At 35.4% G+C, this 24,114-nt stretch overlaps 1 protein-coding gene across 5 annotated transcripts in view; it reads left to right on the top strand.

The window, feature by feature from the left end:
- Window positions 1-24,114, top strand: part of PHF14 (PHD finger protein 14) — a 210,591-nt gene that overhangs the window by 113,119 nt on the left and 73,358 nt on the right. The window lies entirely within an intron of this gene.

Consider the following 24,114-nt stretch of genomic DNA (forward strand, 5'->3'; position numbering starts at 1 on the left):
ATTCACACGTTCTCTGTAATGTGCGTCATTAGTATAACTTTAATATTCCAGTTAATAGTGTTGACAGATATGGAGAGACAGATAAGGAAAATAAGGATGATAATTTTTCTGCTTATTAACAGATGAAAATCTCTCTTTTTGAGAGCGGTAGTACATTTAATATTTAATAGACTCAAAAAGTGAGCCTCACTTGAAAACTTAATCAGCCAAGAAAAACGGTAGGGAGGGCATAGAGCTAAAATTGAGAGGTTAGAATCTGAGGTAAGGCTTTGCCAGCAAGAGGCTGTGTCACCATCAGGAATGAAGATAACTTCTTTGGGAACAAGTTGTCTCATTCATAAAATGAGTGGTGTACTAGATCAATTTGAAAATCCCCTTTAATTTTCATTCTGTGATTTTATAATAGTATAGCAATGAAGACAAAATTCAGAAATTAAAGTTATTTGGGTGTATGGAATTCTGAATAATTTACAGCATAAAACTTTCACCAACAGTGGTATTTTTAATTGTATTATTAGCCTATAATATTTTTCTGATTTTAAATTGAGTTATACATTTTATAGATAGTAGCCTACCAAAATATGTGAGTTATTATAAAGCAGATACTTTTCAGTTTTCAGGTTTGTGAGAAATGGCTTATAGTAGAAATGTTTTCTATTAATCTGGAAGCTTTTTTCTTACTAATTTTCTAAGGTAAAATATTCTAGGTTGAACTTTTAAGTAGGCTAAATTACATTATGGATAAAAATGACATGTTATTGGGGCACCTGGCTCAGTTGGTTAAGTGTCCGACTCTTGGTTTCAGCTCAGCTCATGATCTCATGGTTCATGAGTTTGAGTCCCACTTTGGGCTCTGTGCTGGCAGCAGGGAGCCTGCTTGGGATATTCTCTCTCTCTCTCTCTCTCTCTCTCTCTCTCTCTCTCCCTCTCCCTCTCCCTCTCCTTCTCCCCCCCCCCCCTTGTCTCTCTCCCTTTCTCTCTGCTCCTCCCCTGCTCTTCCTCTCTCAAAATAAACATTTAACAATAAAAGTTAGGGGCGCCTGGGTGGCTTGGTCAGTTAAGCTTCCGACTTCGGCTCAGGTCATGATCTCACAGTCCGTGAGTTCGAGCCCCGCATCGGGCTCTGTGCTGACAGCTCAGAGCCTGAAGCCTGTTTCAGATTCTGTGTCTCCCTCTCTCTCTGCCCCTCCCCTGTTCATGCTCTGTCTCTCTCTGTCTCAAAAATAAATAAACGTTAAAAAAAAACAATAAAAGTTATAAACATTTAACATTTAAAATAAACATTAAAATAAACATTTAACAATAAATGTTATAAACATTTAAAAATAAACTGTAAACAAATAAACTTTTTTTAATGACATGTTGTCTAGGTAAATATAGCAGGTTTCATATTTACTCTAACTTTGTATCTCCTAATTGTTTTACAGGTATGTTATATAATTTCATTTTAATTAAAATTTTTCTTTTAATTCTTAATTCATTTTAATCCTTTTTGTGAACAGTTTCAAGGAGCAAATTATACTTTTTCTCAACTGGAATGAATTAGGATTATCAATTTCTGAATGAGCTCTTCCTACTGCAATGTACTTAATAGGATTTAAACCTAAATATATCTATATACAGCAAGCTCCCCTTTAAAAGAAGCTTCCTCTAATTCTGGTCTCACTTTTTAGACTGACCTCAGGTATTATTAAGAAAAAATACAATCAAGAATTAAGTTGACATTGTGAGATGACTTGGTAGCTGACTTTTACCATTGTACATAAACAGCACAGTTATTCTAAATCACTGTATCACTTTCAGCCAGATAACCACTAAAATCACTGCAGTGTGGTTTCCTGAAAATGCCATAATCCTTCAAATGCCACATTAAACTGAGAGAGAAAACCATCAGTAGTGCCTGCACAGTTATGTAGAAGGATGAGCCATGAACCAAGTGAAAAGATGTTCTGGAAGAACAGTAACCTTTCTCTTGATGTGTGCATTTCCCATTACATTTTTGACACAAAATGTTGCAAAATGATTTAATGGTGGCATTTTGTTTTGCTGACTCCTTTTTTTCATTAAAAGAAACCAGTTAGGACAGAAATGTAGGGGAAGGGTGACCAAGCACTGAATTCTATTATAGAAGTCTGTTTTCAAAATAAATTAAAAAAAGATTTTAGGAGCATGGCTTTTCCCTCTTTACATTGTATGTAAACTGTGATATACAAATCATTTAGTTCTATTATATCTGCAAAAGGATGGCTTATTTATTCTTTAAAGTTAATTTCTTTTCTCATTGTGCTCTTCCTCTTCTTTTTTCTTCCTAGTAACCCTTAAACATATATGACCTGTCAGTAAATCAGGAAAGCTTTGCTTAACAAATGCATACATCTCACTTACTACATGTAACCCAGAAAGTGTCCTTTGTATTACACTTTGGATGTATATTAGTAGAGCTGATCATACAGGGGAACAAAGTGTGGATAGACTAAGTGGTTTAAAAGATCAATACCTGTTAACTTTGAGAAGATACATTTCTATTGGGAATTGAGTTATAAAGTTGGTCCACATAAAACTAGTACAAAGCTTATTTGCATCTATGAAAACATGCCAAGAAAGAGAAAGTGACTTACCAAAATATAGTTTGTAAGACTTTTGCAGCATGAATTTTTGGTTTTACTGTTGATGTGGCTGTCTGGGTATGAGCCTAATCACAAAATTATTTAAAAACAAACAAAAACTTGAGAATCTGTTTTGCACATTACCATTTCTTAGTATCTCCTGTTTTAAAAAATGCATCAGATAGTGTTTGACCAAACATTACTTTGGTTGCCCCTACTCCTGGGATTATGGGAGTATTCATAAAAAGTGCAGTATCTATTAAAGGAATGGGAATTTAATGTGAAATTTCTCAGTGTGTTTCCAATTGTTGACTTTTACATGAATGAGTAGCTCAGTAGGAGACTCATTGCTCTCTTTGAGCTCTGTAAATGAAGATAAGTTTTCTAACAAATGTTAACTCTGCTGCTTTTTCTTCCAAATGTCTCAAAATGGTAGAGTTTACATGGAGTTCATCAATTATTTATCTTCATTTTACCTTATTTTTTTGCTAATAAGTGTAAGATTAAAAGAACACATCAGGATGGATATATATCCCCATGCTTTTAACTAAAAATGACTTAAGGGTTTTGTTAGTGATAAATTTCAAGTATGCCCTACTGAACAAGTACTTTTCTTTTTCTTTCTCCCTCCCTCCCTCCCCTCCCTGTCCCTCATCCCCCCCCCCCCCGTTCTTCATCCCCCCCAACATCCTCCGTAGTTCCTCCTCCTCCCACCAATCCCTTACCCTCCCCCCATCTCTCTCTCTCTTTCCCACCCCACCCATACCATCATGACCAGAAAGCCACAGAAGTTTGTCATATAAAAATAATGTTTTCCCCCAAATTTTACATAATGGGAAATCTCAGTATAAGATTACCCAGTGAGATAATTGTCAAAAATGAGTGGTAGCCAGTAAAACCAATGGGGCTGTAAAAGGCTGGGTAGGTTTAAGCAAGTAAAGAAGAAAGGAACAAGGCATTCCATAGGAGAAGAGAGACTGTGGCCATAGCCAGAAGATGGAAAGTCCTTTTATGGCAGTAGGTAGTTCAAGCAGAGATCTATGGGAAATTAATTGACCTGGAACAGCACAATGTGTGGTTGGTTTTTCGGATTGTCATATTACATAAATAAGATATATAAGGACATTTTCTATAACACTGTTTTCAAACTATTACTCTTTGCTACAAATGTAGTTAAAATAACAATTATAAAACTTATAGTACAGCATTACAACTAAAAATTATTAAACTACAAAATGTTCATAAAGAGAACAAATATACGTATGCACACATACCTTGGAAAAAATAAATAAAACCATTAGCAAAACAAATGCTTTGGCATATTCAGCTAGCTTTTTATTTTAAGAGAATTAATTGGATACTGGATTAGGACACATTCAACTTATTGAATTGATTTTTTAAGTACCGAAGCAATGTATATTGTTTGTAATCATGTAGGTAACAAATAGAGAAATGTTATTTACTTCTTACTTACTCTAAACCCCACTCTTTAGGTGTAATATATTAAGTATGATCATTTATACTTCATCTGTGTGCAAACAAAATATTCAGAACCCATTGACTAACCTCCTCCCCCCCCTCTAGTTTATCTCTTCCTTTTACAGTTATGGTAGGCTTTACTCTGAAACTTGCTTTTTTTTTTTTTTAATTTAAGAACACCAAAAAACTTTTTTCAATAAATTTAGAACTAAACCAGACTTTATATAGCTACAAAATATAATGTGGATTCAGGGGCGCCAAGGTGGCTCAGTCCTTTCAGCGCCCGACATCAGCTTAGGTCATAATCTCACTGTTCATGGGTTCAATCCCCCCTGCCACCGTGCTCACAGCTCAGAGTCTGGAGCCTGAATCAGAATCTGTGTCTCCTTCTCTCTCCCTTTCCCCCATCATGCTGTCTCTGTCAAAAATAAATAATAAAACATTTTTAAAAAATTAAAAAATATAATGTGGATGTGCCTTGATTTATTATAATAGTTCCCTATTGATGGTATTTTTTTTCTATTTGATCTCTGTTCAAAGTGAGTTTGCTAGACCAAAGAATATGTTTATTAAGTATGTGTGTATGTATATATATGTATGTATGTATATATGTATATATGTATATGATGTGTGTGTGTACTTTACATTTTACAGATACAATTACTTCATTACCCAGTAGACACAAATATATGAGAATATGATCACATAGATTTTTAACAATCCAGTTGATAGAAATCGGCATTTGGTTGTATGTTGTGACTGCCTATGAGACTGAGAATTTATCACACTGATTAGCCACTAGCCATCTGGGTTTTCTCATCCATGTGTTATCTTTCCATGTGCCTCTTTATTTATTGATGTTCTGTCCTTTTTTATTTTTATTTTTTGAGAGAGAACATGTGCATGTGCATATGCCACAGTTGGGGGATGGGAGCAGAGAGAAAGAGGATCTTTTTTTTTCAATATAATTTATTGTCAAATTGGTTTCCATACAACACCCAGTGCTCATCCCAACAGGTGCCTGCCTCAATGCCCATCACCCACTTTCCCCTCTCCCCCCACCGCCCATCAACCCTCAGTTTATTCTCAGTTTTTAAGAGTCTCTTATGGTTTGCCTTCTTCCCTCTATGTAACTTATTTCTCCCCCCTTACCCTCCCCCCTGGTCTTTTGTTGAGTTTGTCAGGATCCACATATGAGTGAAAACATACGGTATCTGTCTTTCTCTGTATGACTTATTTCACTTAGCTTAATACCCTCCAGTTCCATCCACGTTGCTGCAAATGGCCAGATTTCACTCTTTCTTATTGCCAAGTAGTATTCCATTGTATGTATAAACCACATCTTCTTTATCCTTTCCTCAGGTGATGGATATTTAGGCTCTTTCCATAACTGGCTATTGTTGAAAGTGCTGCTATAAACATTGGGGTACATATCCCCCCTATGCATCAGCACCCTGTATCCCTTGGGTAAATTCCTAGCAGTGCTATGATTGGGTCATAAGGTAGATCTATTTTTAATTTTTTGAGGAACTTCCACACCGTTTTCCGGAGTGGCTGTACCAGTTTACATTCCCACCAACAGTGCAAGAGGGTTCCCATTTCTCCACATCCTCTACAGCATCTATAGTCTCCTAATTTGTTCATTTTAGCCACTCTGACTGGCATGAGGTGGTATCTCAGTGTGGTTTTGATTTGTATTTCCCTGATGAGGAGTGACACTGAACATTTTTTTTTATTTTATTTTTTATTTTTTAAAATTTACATCCAAATTAATTAGCGTATAATGCAACAATGATTTCAGGAGTAGATTCCTTAGTGCCCCTTACCCATTTAGCCCATCCCCCCTCCCACAAGCCCTCCCATAACCCTCAGTTGGTTCTTCATGTTTATGAGTCTCGTCTGTTTTTTTCCCCTCCCTGTTTTTATATTATTTTTGTTTCCCTTCCCTTGTGTTCATCTGTTTTGTCTCTTAAAGTCCTCATATGAGTGAAGTCATATGATATTTGTCTTTCTCTGACTAATTTCACTTAGCATAATACCCTCCAATTCCACCCATGTAGTTGAAAATGTCAAGATTTCATTTTTTTTGATTGCCTAGTAATACTCCATTGTATATATATACACCACATCTTCTTTATCCATCCATCCATCGATGGACATTTGGGCTCTTTCCATACTTTGGCTATTCTTAATAGTGTTGCTATAAACATGGGGGTGCTTGTGTCCCTTCGAAACAGCACACCTGTATCCTTTGGATAAATGCCTAGTAGTTCCATTGCTGGGCCGAAGGGTAGTTTTATTTTTAGTTTTTTGAGGAACCTCCATCCTGTTTTCCAGAGTGGCTGCACCAGCTTGCATTCCCACCAACAATGCAAAAGAGATCCTCTTTCTCCGCGTCCTCACCTTCAGGCATCTGTTGTTGCCTGAATTGTTAATGTTAGCCATTCTGACAGATGTAAGGTGGTATCTCATTGTGGTTTTGATTTGTATTTCCCTGATGATGAGTGATGTGGAGCATTTTTTCATGTGTCGGCTGGCCTTCTGGATGTCTTTGGAGAAGTGTTTATTCATGTCTTTTGCCCGTTTCTTCACTAGATTGTTTGTTTTTTGAGTGTTGAGTTTGATAAGTTCTTTGTAGATTTTGGATACTAACCCTTTATCTGATAGGTCATTTGCAAATATTTTCTCCCATTCTGTCAGTTGCCTTTTGGTTTTGCTGATTGTTTCCTTAGCTGTGCAGAAGCTTTTTATTTTGATGAGGTCCCAATAGTTCATTTTTGCTTTGGTTTCCCCTGCCTCCAGAGACGTGTTGAGTAAGAAATTGCTGTGGCCAAGATCAAAGAGGTTTTTGCCTGCTTTCTCCTCAAGGATTTTGATGGCTTCCTCTCTTACATTGAGGTCTTTCATCCATTTTGAGTTTGTTTTTGTGTATAGTGTAAGAAAGTGGTCCAGGTTCATTCTTCTGCATGTCACTGTCCAGTTTTCCCAGCACCACTTGCTGAAGAGACTGTCTTTATTCCATTGGATATTCTTTCCTGCTTTGTCAAAGATTAGTTGGCCATACGTTTGTGGGTCCATTTCAGGGTTCTCTATTCTGTTCCATTGATCTGAGTGTCTGTTCTTGTGCCAGTACCAGACTGTCTTGATGATTGCAGCTTTGTAGTATAGCTTGAAGTCTGGATTTGTGATGCCTCCAGCTTTGGTTTTCTTTTTCAAGATCGCTTTGGCTCTTTGGGGTCTTTCTGTTTCCATACAAATTTTAGGATTATTTGTTCAAGCTCTGTGAAGAATGCTGGTGTTATTTTGATAGGGATTGCATTGAATATGTAGATTGCTTTGGATAGTATCGACATTTTAACAATATTTGTTCTTCCTATCCAGGAGCATGGAATCTTTTTCCATTTTTTTTTTTTTGTCTCCTTCAATTTCTTTCATAAGCTTTTTATAGTTTTCAGTGTATAGATTTTTCACGTGTTTGGTTATATTTATTCCTAGGTATTTTATGGTTTTTTGTGCAACTGTAAATGGGATCGATTCCTTGATTTCTCTTTCTGTTGCTTCATTGTTGGTGTATAGGAATGCAAGCGATTTCTGTGTGTTGATTTTATATCCTGCAACTTTGCTGAATTCATGAGTCAGTTCTAGCAGTTTTTTGGTGGAATCTTTTGGGTTTTCCATATAGAGTATCCTGTCATCTGCAAAGAGTTCAAGTTTGACCTCCTGCTGGCTCATTTGGATGCTTTTTATTTCTTCGTGTTGTCTGATTGTTGAGGCTAAGACTTCCAATACTGTGTTGAGTAACAGTGGTGAGAGTGGACATCCCTGTCTTGTTCCTGACCTTAGGGGGAAAGCTCTCAGTTTTCCCCATTGAGGAGGATATTAGCATCGGGTTGTTCATATATGGCTTTTATGATCTTGAGGTATGCTCCTTCTATCCCTACTTTCTTGAGGGTTTTTATCAAGAAAGGATGCTGCATTTTTGTCAAATGCTTTCTCTGCATCTATTGAGAGTATCATATGGTTCGTTCTTTTATTGGTGTGATGAATCACGTTAATTGTTTTATGGATATTGAGCCAGCTCTGCATCCCAGGTATAAATCCCACTTGGTCGTGGTGAATAATTTTTTTAATGTATTGTTGGATCTGGTTGGCTAATATCTTGTTGGGGATGTTTGCATCCATGTTCATCAGGGAAATTGGTCTATAGTTCTCCTTTTTACTGGGGTCTCTGGTTTTGGAATCAAGGTAATGCTGGCTTCATAGAAAGAGTTTGGAAGTTTTCTTTCCATTTCTATTTTTTGGAACACCTTCAAGAGAATAGGTGTTAACTTTTCCTTACTGGTTATGGGTCTGTTCAAATTTTCTGTTTCTTCCTGTTTCAGTTTTGGTAGTGTATATGTTTCTAAGAATTTGTCCATTTCTTCCAGATTGCCCATTTTATTGGCATATAATTGCTCGTTTTTTAATTTTTATTGTTTTTATTTTTGCTGTGTTGGTTTTGATCTCTTCTCTTTCATTCTTGATTTTTATTTGGGTCCTTTCCTTTTTTTTTTTTGATCAAACTGGCTAGTTGTTCATCAATTTTGTTAATTCTTTCACTAACCAGCTTCTCGTGTCGCTGATCTGTTCTACTGTTTTTTTTTTTTTTGCTTTCAATAGCATTAATTTCTGCTCTAATCTTTGTTATTACCTGTCTTCTGCTGGTTTTGGGTCTTACTTGCTGTTCTTTTTCCAGCTCCTTAAGGCGTAAGGTTAGGTTGTATATCTGAGATCTTTCTTCCTTCTTTAGGAAGGCCTAGATTGCTATATACTTTCCTCTTATGACCGCCTTTGCTGCATCCCAGAGGTTTTGGGTTGTGGTGTTATTTTCATTGACTTCCATATACTTTTTAATTTCCTCTTTAACTTCTTGGTTAGCCTGAGCATCTTTTCATGTGCCTGTTGGCCATCTGGGTGTCTTCTTTTGAAAAGTGTCTATTCATGTCTTCTGCCCATTTCTTCACAGGATTATTTGTTTTTCAGGTGTGGAGTTTGGTGAGTTCTTTATAGATTTTGGATACTAGCCCTTTGTCTGATATGTCATTTGCAGGTATCTTTTCCTATTCTGTCGGTTGCCTTTTAGTTTTGTTGATTGTTTTCTTTGCAGTGCAGAAGCTTTTTATCTCCATAAAAAGCTTCCGCACTCTAAAGGAGAGAAAGAGAATCTTAAGCAGTCTCCATGCCAAGTGTGGAGCCCAAACATAGGGCTTGATGTCACAACCCTGAGATCATAACCGGAGCCGAAATCAGGAGTTGGACGTTTAACCAACTGAGCCACCGAGGGCACCCTATGTTTTCCCTTTTTTAAAGTTTTTTTTTTTTTTTTTCAACGTTTATTTATTTTTGGGACAGAGAGAGACAGAGCATGAACGGAGGAGGGGCAGAGAGAGAGGGAGACACAGAATCGGAAACAGGCTCCAGGCTCTGAGCCATCAGCCCAGAGCCTGACGCGGGGCTCGAACTCACGGACCGTGAGATCGTGACCTGGCTGAAGTCGGACGCTTAACCGACTGCGCCACCCAGGCGCCCCTGTTTTCCCTTTTTAAAAACTGAGTGTATCACTTTGTGTAAGTTGCAAATACTTTCTTTCAGGTTTTTTTTGTTTATTTGTATGTATGCATTTTGTTTGCTAATGGTACTTTTTGGCAAATCAAAAATTTTGCTTGTAAATGTTGTGATATTAATGTCTGAAAAAAAAAACCTAAAGTGACATGTTTTTATGAAATAGCCAGCTAATACATCATACATTACTTAGGCACTGCATATTATTTTTTTTGCCTTTTAGATGATGTATGTACAGATTTGCTCAAAATATTTTTTAAAGATCTGCTGAAATACTGTGCTCTTTAAGAATAATTTTTTACTTTACGTTTTGACATAAGCCTAATATAAAAATGTTATTTTTCTTTACTAGAATGCCGTATTCTTCTGTTGATTTAGAAACATAATTTGTTAGCTTTCAGACTCTATCCTAAATGAAAATAAATTAAAATCTATTTAATATTTTTTTAATTAAAATTAAATTTTAAAGCATGTTGATGGTACTCATTAATGCTCTAATCTTTTATAAAGTGTTTTGGACCTGGAGTAAGTTGAGTATGTTTGGTGATTGATTCCTAAGGCAGAAATTATCCTTTCTGTTGAAGAAGTCACTGGTGAACGTGAATTGCTAAATTTAATGGCTTTTAAAGTTTTTAAGTACTTATTGCATTTGGTCTCTTTTCAACATATAACATTAGTGACCAACCTTTCTTCTTAAAACTTCTCGTTTTTATTATGCAGTGTTTTACTCTAGTTCTCAGTAGCAAAATAGTGGTTAAAATGGTTGAATTTTGGTACCAAGTTTTTGGGGTTCAAAAGTTCTCCCCCTGTACTTACTACTTATGACTTTGAGTTGGTTTTATAATCACTGTGCCATAGTTTCTTGTAAACTGTGAATACCAGTCATTTCTATCCCACAGAATTACTGTGAGGTTTAAGTGAATGTAAATATATAGTGATTGTATACCTTCATCAACCCTCTCCTGGTCTGTTGTGGTAACAAGCACCTTCATTAGTCTGGATGTTTCTAGTCTTTATCCAGTTGTCTGATGAATTTGTTCATGTTGCACTTAAATTTGTACAGAAACTTTCCATTTCTTGCAAGGTAAATCAAGTGTATAACGTGGCATACAATGTCTTTCAAACCTGACCTTAATATTTCTAGCTACATTTCTGTATTCACAGCTCCAGATGACATGTATTCAAAACATTGCAGGCTATTTCTCCTTTCTAAAACTTGCCTGTTACTTTAATGCCATCTCCCTTTATTTTATGTTATATCCTCTTTCCTAATATGACCTCCCATTTTTCTCTGGAATGAGTATTTCTCACTTGTTTAGTCCTTCTTTTTCTAAGTTTAGTTTCTATGTCTTGGTCAACCCATGATTCTCATTGTATAAGTACTAGACCTAAAAATTTAAAGCAAATTAGTTTTAATATTCCCAATCACAAACTCAATGCTTATCACATAGTATGTTCTTTATACATTTTTAGAGAATAACAATGGATGGTTTTTAATTAAAGTCTGGCTTTTATTTAATATTTTAAGAGTGACAGATTGTGGGAACTTGGCTTAGTTATTTTTATATACAAAACTGAAGCCTTGTTTAGATTGGGATCGTAGTTTTTGTTGTCATTTATTTTACTATAATTTGTGTACTAATTTGGTTAATTTTTTGTCATGGCTATATTGCTCTTCTATGAAAGTGTATTTTAAAATTCTTAAATGAATTTTATTATCCTTCATATTCCTGTTGTGTTTCTAAGGATAGTACCTATTTCACTGTAATCTGAATCATCTCTAATCTGAAAATATGTGTTACTGTTAGTTTTTGCTAATTTTGACTGCTTGGGTAGGGTAGAGTCAGCTAAAGTTAGGTCTGATTATATCTTAATCCAATTTTAGAATATAAGAAATAAGGTTATAATTTGTTTTGTAATGTGTAACAGTCTAGGTCTCCTTTTTACTCTAATCTTAAAGAAATTTGTTAACAGGTTGAGAACTTTAATTTGGCTTCCTGGAGTAATTCCATAGCAATAGAAAACACTGCGCTGCTTTATCTTTTTTTTTTTTTCTCTCTTTTTTTTCTAGGTTGGTTTGTTTGTAGGTACTTTGATATAGTACCATATTCTTTTACTTCACTCCAATGGTTGGTTTCTAAAGAGTGTTTACCTGTGCAGTTATTTCTTTATATTTTACAAATTGTCAAATACCAGACACTATCAACTGATGCAAATAACATAGTATTTTTTTATTTTTCTGGCATTTAAAAAAATACCTTTTATAAATTAAGTATATTTAATATGTAATTCTACTTTTTCATTTTAAGGAAAAAAATTCTTTCACTGCTTAGACTGTGTTAATTACATATGTATTTTTATATTTCATCATAATAATCTTTCACCTTAGAAATTATCACAAAGAAGTACACAAAGAAAAGCAGCAGGATAAAAGAACATTTTTATTAGGAGAATTATCACCCCCCCCAGACACACATACCTCCAAATAAAAACAGGTTAAACATGGTATAGGATGTGGATGATAAACTGAAGCAAATCAGGGTAACCAAAATATTATATATCTTTTATAGATTATAATTTCATAGGAATGAAGAAATCTATCTTAGAACATGAGTATATACCACTAAATTTTATATATAGATAGCTAGAGATTGGAAGGGGAAAAATGAGCATGGTATTTTTTAGTATGGTAGGATTATGAATAAAATATTGAAAATTTTTTATAAAATTTTAAATAAGTTAATTACATGAATTTAATGTTAAAATAGAGCCCTATTTGACCACACATACAAAAAAGCTAATAAAATATCAAAAACCTGGCTTTGCTCAGAAGTTACTATTTCGTAGGGCAAATATATTCAGATGAAATAAACATCAAAATTCCTCCTCAAAAAAGACTAAAGATAGGCTAAATAAGTTTTTGTACACATAGTTTTAATTAAGGAACAAAATACTAAATAGAGTGAAAGGATATGTTTACTGAGGTATAAACAATTTATTCATTTGTGTGTAAGTGTATATATTTTTTAACATACCTAATCATTATAAATTAGGCCCTCAGCATTGTCTGGCAGTCCTTGCATATTTTCCTGGTCAGCTTGAACATTCATTGCTGGCAGCACCTATTTCCATTCTCCTTATGTACCTCATCTTAATACTCTTTCCTTCTTATTTCATGTTTAATCAATGACCTCATCTTCTGCTTCACATAGAAAACAAACTATCAGACAGAAATGCACAAACTTTCTGATACGTAACCTATAACTAACCTATAAATTTATGCATCTCTTCCATCACCCTTCTCTCTCCTCTTTTAATAACAGTATACTAGAAAAGGTGCTCCCTTTTCCTTCTGAAGGTAATATTTCTGCCAGTGCCCTCGAACCCATCCTCCTTGACTCAGATTATTTCCTACTTCTTTATCTTCTTGTTCTTCTCAGTGACTACTTTCCTCAGCTTTCAAGACGTGGCATTCTCCTAGGTTTTCTATCTCCCCAGACAGTCCTTTTATAGACTTGTGTCCTTCTGCCTTCCATGCTTATGTTACAGTTCTTTACTATTCTGTCCAATATCCTTTTTTTTTTTTTTTTATTCTGCATAGTCCCTGGTGATCTCATCTTTCTATATCTTTGGTTTTCCTGTTAGTGCTGAATTCTCTGAAAATTTTTTTCATGTTCTTTTTTTTTCTAATTGAATTATAGTTGGCACATTGTGTAGCATTAGTTTCAGGTGTACATCATGGTGATTGGACAAATCTATACATTATGCTGTGCTCACCACAGACATAGCTACTACCATCTGTCAGCAAACAATGCTATTACAGTATCACTGATTATATTCTCTGCACTGTACCTTTTATCCCCATGACTGGTTTATTCCATAAGTGGAAGCCTGTGTCTCCACTCTCCTTCACCCATTTTATCCGTCCTCCATTCCACACCCTTTTGGCAACCATCAGTTTGTTCTCCATGTTTAAGAGGTAGTTTCTACTTCTGTTTGTTTATTCATTTGTTTTGTGTTTTAGATTCCACATATAAGTGAAATCACAGTGTCTTTCTCTGTCATATTTCACTTGGCAGAATGCCCTCTAGGTTTGTCCATGTTGTGGCAGATGACAAGATCTCATCCTTTTGTATGACTGAGTAATACTCCATTGTGTATATAAACCACATCCATTCATCTATCAGTGGACACTTGAGTTGCTTCCATACTTGGCTATTATAATAATGCTTTAATAAACATAGGGGTGCATAGATCTTTTTGAAATAGTGTTTTCGTTTTCTTCAGGTATATATCCAGTAGTGGACTTACTATGTGTATAATCTGGTATTTCTATTTTTAATTTGGAATATTTGAAATTTTTAATTCTACCTAGAGTCTCTCTACTTAGTTTCTGACTGGCATAGCCAGTCACATCTCCATAGCAATCTGTACCTTATATATCTTCCTTTATTTTTCATCTTTACTTCTACTGCCTCATTTTGGCTTTTCTCTTGTCATGTGTGAGCTTTTGCAGATAACTTTCTAAAATTTCTTCCTCCTTATAGCTTCCTTTTTCTCCAGTTAATGCATCCACAGCTCTCATTCTATATCACATAATTTAATGTTATCTATTTGCTTAATTCTTTTCAGAGCATCTCCAGCAAACTGTCTAGACCCCTGTCACTTATTCACAAGTGCCCTTTACTACAGTCATAACAAGCTATGTGGCTATTCTGATATACTGTGTTTTTGATATTTTTATTTTGTAAATTTTATTTATTTATTTGGGGGGGGGAGAGAGAATAGAAACGGCAGAGAGAGAGGGAGAGAGAGAGAGAGAGAGAGGATCCCAAGCAGGCTCTGCACTGATGGCTCAGAGCCTAATGTGAAGTTTGAATTCACGAACTGTAGGATCATGACCTGAGCCAGAATCAAAGAGTTGGATGCTCAGCTAACTGAGGCACCCAGGCACCTCCTGACATACTGTTTTTAAAAATTACTCTGTACTTTTCTTCTGCCTCAAATTTTTTTCCACATATTCTCTGCCTGATAAGTTCCAATTTACCTTTTAACATTTGCTTTAATCCTTTGTTAATCTTTTACTCTCCTCCTTCTCAAAGATTGTTTCTTACTACATTAGCAGCTTATGTAAGCCTCTGTGAAAATACTTGACATCCTGTATTGAATCTCTCTTGAGTCTTATACTTTTGTTCACTTGACCCCCCTTATCAGACTGTAAAGTTAATGAAAAAGCTTTATTTGTATTTCTGTCTCACAAGCAAAGATAAAACTTGTCATGGTATAATCTTTCAACATTTTTTTGAATGGTGGATGGTTTGTAAAAAACCACGTGGTTAGTGTGGGTTAGGCTTAGAACCCACACCTCTTGACTTCAGTGTTCACTATCATACTGTTTCTATAGGTTCTATGTTAAGTTCTTAAAATAATTCCACTCTTTTTTAAAAGAAAAAGTCTATTATAGTGCACAGTTGTGGCTTTACATACCATGTCACCAGTTTCTTCTTTTAATGAATTGTGTGTACTGTTAAACACTTTTATCCTAATGTTTTGACTGTTCATCATTTTAGTTGTCATTTTGGAGAACACAGCTGCTTTTGGATTAACTTCATTATTTAAATACTGAAATATTAAACCTTTTGCAGTGTCATGTCACCATGTGTCATTGGGTTCCACTTTTCCCTTCTATGATGGTAGCAAGTTTATGTGACATTCATTTAGTCTTATCACTTCAGTTTAATTAGGAACCAGTCCTTGATACATTTCTTGAGATTTAATCATCACAGTCACATCTTAAATTCTGCACTCATTTTAGTAGTAGTAGTATATCCCATATATAAAATTGTTCACTTAATAAATTTCCTAGACTTTCTTGTTCTGACATTTGACTCTCTTAAGTCCCTAAAAACAATTTTTGGTAACAGTGTGTGATTTATTGATACTAGTCACATCATCTGTGGACACATTTTTCAGTCTCATTAAGGCTCTTTGTGTGTTGATAAATAATTAAAATAACTTATATAAAAATATATAGCATAGACATATACATGTATATAATATAACATTGCTCCCTTTGTAGGTCATTGCTTGACCTGAAGTACTCTAAATAATTACATTTCATTTTGGAGTTGTCTTCATCTTGAATTATTTTTATCAACTACAATTTTGCTCTACACTAGCTTCATTAGTAGAACTAGAATTAGAAACTAAAACACAAGTCTCCAAAACAGTACCTCTTTCATTTTATCAAGTTGGTTATTATTATATTTCCAAGTTGGTTATTATTATATTAAATTCTGTCCTAGACAAGAATTAGGCTGCTTTTTAACCATAGGGTTTTGTTTGTTGTTTTGTTGTTTTTTTTATTGTAGCCTTAACGTTAGTCCTTTGGTGAACGAGAGAGGAAGAAATTTAGAAAATAAAAAAGAAGTGAATTACCTGGTTTCTTCAGCTTTCCTTTCATGGATACTGTATCAGTTGTTTAATTTTTCATGGTTTTCTTTGAACTAATTATCTGAATACTCCATGGTTTCTTAAAATGTGAAATTTAGGACCTTAGAAACAGTTATTTTTTTTAATGAGGTACTTAATGTATGTATGTATTCCTAAAATATTTAGGCAAGTTTGAGGAAAACATTATGGGTAAAGAGTAGAAAAAGTTAGGATGACTATTACCTTGTCACTATACTATTAAAAATGTGGCCACATAATGTGACTTAGTGTAAAATTGTTTATGCATTCTGGGTGTGTATGTGATCTTTTAGTATAAAGAATACATGAAGCCAAGGATCCTAAGTGTGATTTAGTTCATGAATAGGCAGCCATTTTGAGCACTTGAGAACTGATAGATTGAACTATATGAAAGTAACTCTTTAAGTACCTTCTCTCCAAATAATAGCAAATGGAGGAGAAATTCTGCTTTGAAAGAAACTGTTAGACCCTCCATATAATAGACACAGACAGCTGCACAAGGAAGATAGGCCTAGGAAAGACTAAGTCAGTGGGATTCAGTCACATCCAAGTGAAATTACATCCATCAGTAACTTCCCTTTTAAGTGACTGAAATCTTCCAGATCCAAATTTCTCTTGTCAGGTACTCATTCATGTCATTTATCAAGGAACCAAATAATTGCCTAGTTATATCAAGGACCTTGTGACATGGCCTGTAAATGTAGATATTTTTTAAAAGGAAAGTTGAGTTTCATGTAGAGCATTGAGCACAGTGACCAAAGATTTCCTTGACTGTTCTTTTGAAGCTTTCATTTGTAAATAAATTATGAAATCTTTTTTTTTTCTTCATTCCTTTTTAAAATAAGAGTCCTGTGTTTAGTCTCAGATTTATTTTCTGGTCTGTTTCATATTTACTAAGGATGCTAAAATCCATTTTTTCATCCATCAAATTGTTAGACGGAGGATATATAAGAAACATAAGAACTTAGAGGATCATGGGAATATTCCTAAGAGGATAAGGGAGAAATCTTCATATAAACCAAGGAGTCATTTGAGCTGGGTTTTGAATTCTGAGCAGGTTTCAGGAGATTAAGATGAGAACTAGCAAATCCTTCAAGAGAATGAATGAACATGAATAAAGACACCTGATCGCATGTGAGATCATTGGAATAAGGTATAATGTAGGTTTAAGGTAGGTGTGGCCTTAGATTCAAACTAAAGATTTTAAGAGTCCTAATGGGGATTCATTGAAGGCAAGAGATAATAGTATATAGTACTTTAGAAGATTGATATGTGATGAAGGAATGTGCAACTGGAGGTAGACAGGTTTGGGTGCTAGGAACCTTGAGTGATGGAAAAATTGAAGGATTAGAAAGATTCAGGAGACCTAACTTCATACTAGATGTTAAAACACTATTAACCAAAACAGGGAGGCAAGGAAGAAAACTGAATGTTAAACCAAACTGACTAAGATAACTAATTGAAAAGAATGGTGATGCTAGTAACAGAAAGATGAGTGGCCATATTAATTTTTGGAGACATACAATAGATGAATGGTATCATCTGGGATTATGAAGTTTCTTTTTAGGAGTGTTGCTTTAGAAATTTCCAGAATGCATTTAAAGTTATGGGGTTATAAATATAGAGAGGAATCAGACTCTGGAAATAGATTTCATAACTGTTACAGATTTGTTCTGTACAACTCAGGTATCCAGTCCTAATTTTACTACCTTTACTTTTTTGTAAATGACTGTGTTTCTGAATGGATACTGAAGGACTAGTAGGAAATCATGTTCTATAAGAATGGAGGAACTGAAAAAAAAAAAAAAAAGGGCAGGGGGAAGTGGGGAAAGAATGGAGGAACTGAAAGAGTTGGATATAGGTGTCCTTGGTTGAGCCGGGCCACAGACTTATTCCAGAGAAGTTTAACTACCAAGTAGGAGAGATCCTCAAGATGAGGTAGTATAGTTCTCTGTGGGATTTTTTAAAGATTTATTTTAGTGATCAAAATATTTCCATGTAAATAAAACTTATCTTTGCTTAGTTGAATGTTAGCTAGTCCACCTTAAGTTGTGAAATATTTGTAATTTGTCTCCTACCTTCTTTATTATTATTATCTTTAGCTTTCTTTCCATACCTCTTTTTTTGTGGTTTCCTTCATACCAGCTCCATTTGCTCTACTTTAAGGAGAGGGGCTTAATTCTTAGGATACATTCATACTACTTGACAGGATTATTAAGCCACAGAATTTTGTTTTAGATGTTCTGGGAACATGCCTCAAAATGTGTATTTATTTATAACAAGTTCTCAATTAATGCTGATTCTGATAGTTTGGGCATACTTTGAGAACCACTGCTTTATACCAGAAGCCCTTTTAGCTGAAGCCCTAAGATCGTGGTTCTAAGCTTGCTGGGGATGCAAATCACCTTTGGAAGGAATTACCAAACAGGCAAAAAGGAAAAAAAAAAAAAAAAACACCTTCTTGGAGAATCTAAATCCATAGTATAAATCTATGGGGTTGAAGTTTGGGTATCTGTGGTTTTACAAAGGTTCACAGGTACAAGCTACCTAACAGTACCTATGCCAGTTCTCTCTCTAGCCCTTGGATTTACCCTTTCATTATATTAAGTTCCAAGTCTTTGGGGAAATTTTTAGAAAAGTATTCATTTAGCAGATAATTATTCTATGACCCTTTGCACCAGATGCTGGACTTAGTTGTGGAACTCAGAGGTGAACAACATAGGCATGATACCTCAGAGTTTAAATATCCCTGGCCTTTTTTTGCATATGCTCACATATTTATTGATCCAAACCCAAATGAGTTGGCCTTTTTCAAGTCTTTATACTAGAGCTGTGTTTATGTAGGGACCTCGTAAGATCAAGAGCTCCATTCTCTCCTAGCTGAACCTGATCATTGACTTTTGGAGCCTTAAGAGAGGAAGGGCAGTTCTCTTGGCCAAAACACTATTATAAAAAACATTTTTTTTTATGATTTCAGTTCTTTCAAATTCATCGAAGTTTATTTTATGGCCCAGAATATGGTCTATCTTACTCTGTGCACTTGAAAAGAATGTATATGCATCACTTGTTGAAAGAGATGTCCTATAAAAATAGGTCAATATATTTATTGTTCAGGTGTTTTTTTTTAATTTTTAAAAACATTTTTAATGTTTATTTTTTTTAATTTTTTTTTCAACGTTTTATTTATTTTTGGGACAGAGAGAGACAGAGCATGAATGGGGGAGGGGCAGGGAGAGAGGGAGACACAGAATCGGAAACAGGCTCCAGGCTCTGAGCCATCAGCCCAGAGCCCGACGCGGGTCTCGAACTCCCGGACCGCGAGATCGTGACCTGGCTGAAGTCGGACGCTTAACCGACTGCGCCACCCAGGCGCCCCTTAATGTTTATTTTTGAAAGAGACAGAGACAGAATGCAAGTGGGTTAGAGGCAGGGAGAGAGTCACAGAATCTGAAGCAGACTTTAGGCTCCAAGCTGTCAGCACAGAGCCTTCTGTGGGGCTCGAACTCATGAGCTGTGAGATCATGACCTGAGCTAAAGTCAGATGCTCAACTGACTGAGCCACCCAGGTGCCCCTAATTTTTTTTAATGTTTTTATTTTTGAGAGAAAGAGAGAGTGGGGGAGAGACAGAGAGAGAGGGAAACGCAGAATCCGAAGCAGTCTCCAGGCTCTGAGCTGACCACAGAGAGCCTGACGTGAGGCTTGAACTCATGAATGGTGAGATCATGACCTGAGCCAAAGTCAGGCACTTAATCGACTGAGCCACTTACGCGTCCCTGTTCAGGTGTTTTTATAAATATTTATTTTCTATCTACTTGTACTATTAATTACTAAGAGTATTAAAGTCTCTGACTGTAATGGTAGATTTATGTGTATCACCTTTCAATTCTATTAGTATTTGCTTTATACATTATTTCTTCTTGACAAATTGGTCCCTTTATCAATGTAATGTCCCTTTTAATCTCTGGTAACATTCTTATTCTGAAGCTTACTTAGTCTGATATTAGCACTCTGATAAGATTTTGATTACTGTTTACATGGTGTATCTTTTATTCCTCTTTACTTCTAACTATCTATATCTTTATGCTTAAAATAGCTTTATATTTATAATTAATTATTTTATATATTTTTAGATACATGGAGATATGTATTCCATACATATGTAGACACCCATACACACAACTGTATTTGAAGTCGATTAGATTTTGGGGCGCCTGGGTGGCTCGGTTGTGTGTCTTTTGATTTCAGCTCAGGTCATGATCTCACCGTTTGTGAGTTGAAGCCCCACTTTGGGCTCTGCACTGTTTGTGCAGTGCAGAGCCTGCTTGGGAGTGTCTCTATCCCTCTCACTCTTCCCCTCCCCTGCTGATTCTCTCTCTCTCTCTCTCTCTCTCTCTCTCTCTCTCTCTCTCTCTCCCCCCCCTCCCTCCCTCCCTCCCTCCCTCTGAAAATAAATACATAAACTCAAAAATATAAATAAAAATAAAATGGATTGGACTTCTGGTAGACAGCATATAGTTGGAACTTACTGTTTTATCCAGTTTGACAATCTTAGCCTTTTAACTGGGTTACATTGCTTAGAGTTAATATAATTATTGATATGGTTGGATTTAAATCTGCCATCTTTGTATTTTCTGTTTATTTCATCTAGTCTTTGCTATTTTTTATTCTCTCCTTCTGCTTACTTTCGCATTGAGTATTTTTTATAAATTCATTTTATCTCCATTGTTGTCTTATTTAGGCCCTGTTTTAAGAATTAATATTTGCCCTAGTGTTCATAATATATATCCTTAATGTATCACTCACGCTTTTCAAATATTATTTTACTACTTCACAATTAATGTAAGAATCTTAAAATATACACTGAATGCTAGAGGCAGTTAAGGCTAGCTCATTCCTCATCTGAAAGTCTCTTCCCTTCAGATTCTCAAAGTTCATATTTATCTCTGTTGTGTCTAACTCAAGAGACTTGTCCAATAGCATTACACTGAATAAAAATCAAGGAAGTGTGCACATTCCCAAATTTTCACATGTCTGTTTCTTCCTCTGTTTCTATCTGGCATTCTTCTTTTTCATTTTTCCTTACCCCTGAGCTATCAAAAGTGCCCGTTATGTGAAAATGCAAACTTTAACATTTAAATTTAAAGCACGTGTGTTTGTGCATGCCTGCGTGTGTGTGTGTGTGTGTGTGTGTGTGTGTGTGTGTGTGTGTGTGTAGGGAGTATATGTGAATCTTTGTATACCTACTCAGTTTTCCTAAAACTGTTTGAAAAATAAAGTCTTATTATTAAAAAAAATTAAAGACCGGTAAGTGGAAACATGTATATTTTAAGTTTTGTTCGTTATAAAAATATACATAAAAAATTTCAAAAAGAAGAGTTTAAACTCCTATGATCTCATAGCATCTTAGTGAATTTACTTTTATTCATAGAATTATAATGATTTTGTTCTAAAAAAAGTTTTTAAATATAGCTGTGGTATGTTATTTGAAAACTACAAATATCAGAATAAATTGGGAACAATTTTCCATGAAAATATTTCTTGATATCCATTCCCTCCCTTTTTCATTTTTGTGGCTTCTTTGAGATCTTTCTCAACATCTGTTTCATTGCTGTCTACCACATCATTCTGTACACCTTAGCTTCTTCAGTGTTTTCTCTTGCCTTCTTTCTGTGGTTCTTCTGATGAGACATCCATGGATTCCACTCTGTTTGCTTTGATTCAACTTTTTTTTTTTTAATGTTTATTTATTTTTGAGAGAGAGCAAGAGAGTGCGAGTATGGGAGAGGCAGGGAGAGTCGGAGACAGGATCCTTAGCAGGCTCCACGCTGTGGGGCCGGAACTCACGAACTGTGAGATCATGATTTGAGCCGAAGTAGGACACTTAACCGACTGAGCCACCCAGGCTCCCTGGCTTTACTCATTTTTATTGCCACTGTTTAACTGCATTCTGTAGCTTTAATATATCTCAGTTCTCCAAACTTCTGGGTCTTTCTCTTGCCCAATAAAATGGCTTAATCATGAGCTGCAGTCATTGTAGAAAGCCTACCAGTATCCTCCCTACTATTCAGAGTAGGCCATGCATTCTCTTGCTTCTTTATTCTCCACTAGACCCTGCCTTTACATTATTCTCCAAATGCATTATTACAAGGCTGTCATGAACATTCACTGAACAAATTTAGGGTAAGAGAGATGTCTTATGGCACAAGTCTAAAATTTAAAATTGAATGTTTTATATCACTGTTCTTAGAAGTTACTTGCCTATCCCTACCACCAAGAATGTTGCATTTTTGCCTTAGACCTGGCTTTTTAAAAAGCAGTGATCAGTGATTTAAGTTAATGTTTTTGAACATAAAATGTTGCTGTGTAGTACATTATAAAAGGAACCTAAAGAGGAAATTGGAAAATAAACTGAATCTGGTGAAGGACACTTTATTATTTTTTTTAAGTTTATTTATTGTTAAGAGAGAGCAAGAGTGGGAGCTGGGGAGGGGCAGAGGGAAAGGGAGAGAATCTTCAGCAGGTTCCACACTCAGTGATGGCCCAACACGGGGCTCCCATCCACAAGCCGTGAGATCATGACCTGAGCCACAATCAAGTGTTGGATGCTTAACCAACTGAGCCATTCAGGCACCCCAGTTAGTTGTTTTTTAAAAATATTTATTTATTTATTTTGAGAGAGAGAGAAAGAGAGAAACAAGCATGGGGGCGGGGCAGAGAGAGAGAGAGAGAGAGAGAGAGGGAGAGAGAGAGAGATTGAGAATCCCCAGCAGGCCCATGCCATCCCAGGACCAAGAGATCACCTGAGCCGATACCAAGAGTCAGATGCTTAACCGACTGAGCCACCCAGGTATCCTTTAGTTACTTTAAGAATGCTTTTCTACTAGTAAAATTTGAGAAGAGATGTTTAGTTTTCACAGTACTCCTATTTGGATAATGAAGGTAATCCAGCTGCCACTGAATTTTTCTTGTTAAGGTGTATTCTGATAAAATTTACATTAAAAAGAAAATGTATACTCATTTGGTGATGTTGTTAGATGTGTGGAATGGCTAACATGCCTTGCACATTCAGTATTTAATATGACATTCTTTGGCTTTTAAATCTACATTAATTAAAACACTAAACCCTTAAATAATTTTGTATGTTCATAAATATTTTTATGTTATATGTTATCAGTGTTTGAATTTTTTAATTTTATTTTTCTTTTAAAATTAAGTACATTGTAGACGAGTAATTGTATTTAAAGAAAACAAAAGCCTGAACATGATATATATTAATTACATAGTGAAGTGTGGTATTTCTGGAGTAAGCAATTTTAGAGTAGCAAACATCATAATTTCAAGTATATATAGCAATGAAATATTTCTCATTCACTCATCTGTTTTTCAGTAAAATTTGTTTTTGAAATGTTTTACTTATTTTCCATGGCAATGTGTTAATATTTTAAGTAATCCAGAAGAGATTATCTGTTACGTATTCAATTACTTGGGAAGACTGGGACTCTAGCCACAGCTGTGCTATTAGCTAGATGCATGACTCGACTTAAGTTACCTCTGAAGTCATTTTCTTATATGTAAAGCATCAACTTTATTTTTTCTCAAATTTTGTAACTTACGTAACTTGAAGAGATTCCAAAACAAATACTGTACAGTCCTGAAAAGGGTCTCAAAGTTTGTAGTCCCGCCATCCATCCACCACTTAAATCATCTGCCTAGTATCACTCAGTACTAAGTGACAGGGAGAGACCTTCTGCCCCAGATAGAATTGTGTAAGTAACCCATTTCCTCTTTTTTTTTTTAAATTTTTTAATGTTTATTTATTTTTGAGAGAGAGAGACAGAGTGCGAGTAAGGGAGTGCAGAGAGAGAGGAAGACACAGAATCTGAAGCAGGTTCCAGACTCTGAGCTGTCAGCTTGGGTGCTTAATCGACTGAGCCATCCAGGCACCCCTAGTAACCC

Source organism: Lynx rufus, unplaced genomic scaffold (genome assembly GCF_022079265.1).
Source record: "Lynx rufus isolate CCGP_SWC_20201006 ecotype Redwood Valley unplaced genomic scaffold, mLynRuf1.p SCAF_4, whole genome shotgun sequence".
In the NCBI taxonomy this organism is placed as follows: Eukaryota; Metazoa; Chordata; class Mammalia; order Carnivora; family Felidae; genus Lynx; species Lynx rufus.